Consider the following 3,585-nt stretch of genomic DNA (forward strand, 5'->3'; position numbering starts at 1 on the left):
TGACTGCACTGTGATCGTTGTAGGTTTCGACTTTGAGTCTCTCGATCTCGTTGCGAGGGTGGGGTTGAGTTTTTTGAACTTCCTTGCATTTTCGGGTCGCATGGATAATCATCTTCCAGTTGGAAGATTGTGTTAACCATTTTTTTGGCAGCTTGGTCGTCGACCCCTTGAATGTAGCATATCCTGACCTTGGCCTGATCGCCGGCCATGGTCCCGATTCCCTTTTGAGTAGGGAATTTTACCAGTAGATGATTGGTGGACGTAGTGGCCTTTAGTATTTTGAGCGTGGGTCGCCCGATGATGATGTTTTATGGCGATGGCTATTTAGCCACTAGGAAGGGGACCATGTGGACATATTCGATGTCCCGGGAGTCCCGAATGTGACTCGTAAGTCGATGGTGCCCTCGGTCTGACTCTCTCTCCAGTAAACCCGTATATAAGTGTTTGAATCGGAATCGAGCATAGCCTCCTGAGTTTCATGCGCTCTAAGGTGGTCTTGAATATCACGTTGGCTGAGCTGCCATTGTCGATGAGAACTCTCTTCACCAAGGTGTTAGCCACCTAGGCTTTGAGAACGATTGCATCATTGTGCGAGTGCACAACTCGCTTTGCCTCTTCGTTGGTGAAGTACATCGTCTCGTGGGGCACAGATGGAGGTTCCTCGCAGGTGAGGTTAATGTGCTCAGCGGCGCCTTCTTGAGACGCGGCCTGCTAGTCTGGTGGTCACGATGTGGAGTTGTGGATCGATGGTTAGCACAACTGTGGTTTGGTTGGTTGCGGCAACTGTCCATACTCTCTTGCTAGGTTGTGGTCTGCTTGAGGAGGGGTTCGCAGAGCCGATCATAGGCAACACAAACCCTTTGAGTTCATCCTGTTATACCAGATTTTTAATTCGCCTCTTTAGTTGGAAGCATTTGGAGGTTAAATGACCATGATCTCGATTGAACTCGCAATACTTGGACCGGTCGTGAGTCGCATGGTCTTTTTTTATTGGAGCCGAGGAGGTGAACTTGTCACGTGAGAGGAACATAAAAAATAGCGATATGTTCATGTGGAGCATATCAGCAACATAAAAAAGATACTGTATAAAAAATATCAATCAACATATATATACATATATATATATATATATATATATATATATATATATATATATGTAGCTTAGCCACACCTTTTGATCTGCTAGCGTCTTTTGATCCTCTAGTACTATCCCCGTCGTTGATAAGGATTAACCGCGGATCATTATCCGATTGTTCAACAAGAACTTGTAGTTTCTATTTAATGTCCAAAATCATCTCAGTTGGTTCACATTGGATTAAGTAGGTAGTCTTTTCCCGTTTGACGCGGATGTACATAGCCTAGATAGTGTAGTAGAGAACTTAACATGCTTTTCGATCACAAATACACCGTTATATAAGTAACCATATTTTGTGTATGTAGTGCAAGATCTATGAATATATATGACTCTTTATGAACCAAAACCTAACTATATCTTATATATGCTAAAGAATTTAACAGATTGTGACACAAATCAAAAAACAAAACTGTAATCCAATGGTCATATAGATATCGAGGCATAACATTGTGCGAATCAAAGCAACCATATCTATTAATCATTTGTCACTCGAAAAATAAGAAACATTAAATTTTGTGCCACTTGCATGAGAACTCGAACTCTAAAAGCCAAGCGGGCCGGGTCGCTGAAAAACTAACCAAGTCTGAGCCGAGCTAAGACCCATTCAAACGGCCCGAAAGTCCGAGCCCAAACTCACACATGGAGCAGGGTTCACCATTGTGCGCTCCTCGAATGGAGCGCGCTCAGTGTGCTCCTCAAAAGGGCATGCGCGCACCGCGCAGAACACTTGGCGCACCGCGCCACCCAACCGGCATGCCCGTGCAGCGCTCCCGCTTGCTGCGTGCGCGTCACAAAACCACCTCGCGTGCCCGAAACCCGCGTCCTACTCCCCGAGGTGCGTCCAGAGCCCTCCTAGGCCTCCTCATTGACTTTAAATACCCAATCTCAATGAGGGGGAGAGAAACATTCATTTCTCTTCAAGATTACTCGTTCTCAGAGTTCTGAAACGCTGCCGGAGACTTTTTGCGCATAATTTCCTCTAATCGAGCGCTTAATCTAGAGCACAAGTTGCGCCCAGGGTTTTCTACTGAAAATCCCCTACGTCTCCCACGCATAAGCTGCGTCTAAGATTTTCTATTGAAAATCCCTACGTATCTCCAAAGAGAGAAAACACATATTCTCTCTTGGGTCATTCGATCCTAGAGTCCCGAGACGTTGCCGAGGACTTCTCCGAGCTCTGTCTCCTCTGTCGAGCACACCTCCAGGCTCCGCGCCTCACACCGTATATACACACGCCTTGAACTACGTTCTGACTTGATCCCACAACGTAGGTACGTAGGTAGCTCACAAGAAGCACAGTCAAACCCCCCATTCACCCCTTTCTCTCCTTTAGAGAACGCCTCCGACTTGAGGAACCTCAACTCGAGAGTTTAGAGTTCACACCCTTGGCTCGAGTGTGGCCACTTGCTGCGGCCTTGGGTCGAACCACCCAAAGCTTTTAATCGTTGTTCATTTTTGTGCGAAAAAAGTAAACATTCTATATTTAAAAGTACAAAAAGAAAATATGACTACACAACAAACAAACCATTTCCGACTGAGAAATCGAAGGATGAATCAGCTGCTTTCGCAACCTTCTTTCCACAGAAACTAGCCAATCAAAATCCAGAAATCATGAACATAAATTTCATACAAAAAATTGAACAAATAAGCGAAGGAGAAAATATTAAAAAAATGGCTAAAAAACAATTGCATTGTTAAATGAAAGAAAATCTATAGCTTACAAAGAATCAAGAAATTTCCTTGTCAGAATTCGGACAATTTTTACCCGAAATTATAATCGACTGTTCACTTTGACTTTTTATGTTCTAACCTGAAATTTGGAAGCAATTCGATGTTTCATAGTGCAATGAAAAGCAACAAGTTTGAGTAAACTTTTGAGCTTCGATATCTTCGTGCAAATTAGAGAAAGATAAGGTGTTTGGTTACAAGGTTAGGCATGGGCGAATTCGGGTTGGGTCCAAACAAGGAATTTATAAACTCACTTAGAGCCCAAATTATTTTACCGCCCGATGGGCTTAAGGCATCCAAATGTGAAGTTTTATGTTGGAGAAATTATACTTAAACTTTCATCTAGTAGTAGCGTGTTTTTGTTTTTGTTTTTTTTTTATATAAATGTTTTGCGATAGCCATCCATTCTTGTCCAATAAACTTAATGTATATAGTATACGATTAACATACAATATAGATATATAATTTAATCGGTAGCATATATATGTATATATAAATCTCTATCATATATATTTTATTTAATCAGATACTAGTTATTGCATAAAGTATATTGGTTATGTGATACTGTATACATTATACTGATAATGTGATTATTGTATACTATTAATGTCGGAGTTACAGCAACGACGGAGATATTGTATACAATATGTTGATAATGTGATTATTATATACTATTAGCCTCAGAGATGAGCGTCGAAATCACGGCAACGACAGAGATATTG

At 41.9% G+C, this 3,585-nt stretch overlaps 1 pseudogene; it reads right to left on the reverse strand.

Moving 5' to 3' along the window:
• Positions 1-682: 682 nt before the first annotated feature.
• Positions 683-1,355, reverse strand: LOC149395162 (uncharacterized; annotated as a pseudogene).
• Positions 1,356-3,585: the final 2,230 nt, after the last annotated feature.

The sequence above is a fragment of the Urtica dioica genome, chromosome 5, assembly GCF_054948205.1.
Source record: "Urtica dioica subsp. dioica isolate 48M chromosome 5, U.dioica_male_clone48M_v1_H2, whole genome shotgun sequence".
Classification (NCBI taxonomy): Eukaryota; Viridiplantae; Streptophyta; class Magnoliopsida; order Rosales; family Urticaceae; genus Urtica; species Urtica dioica.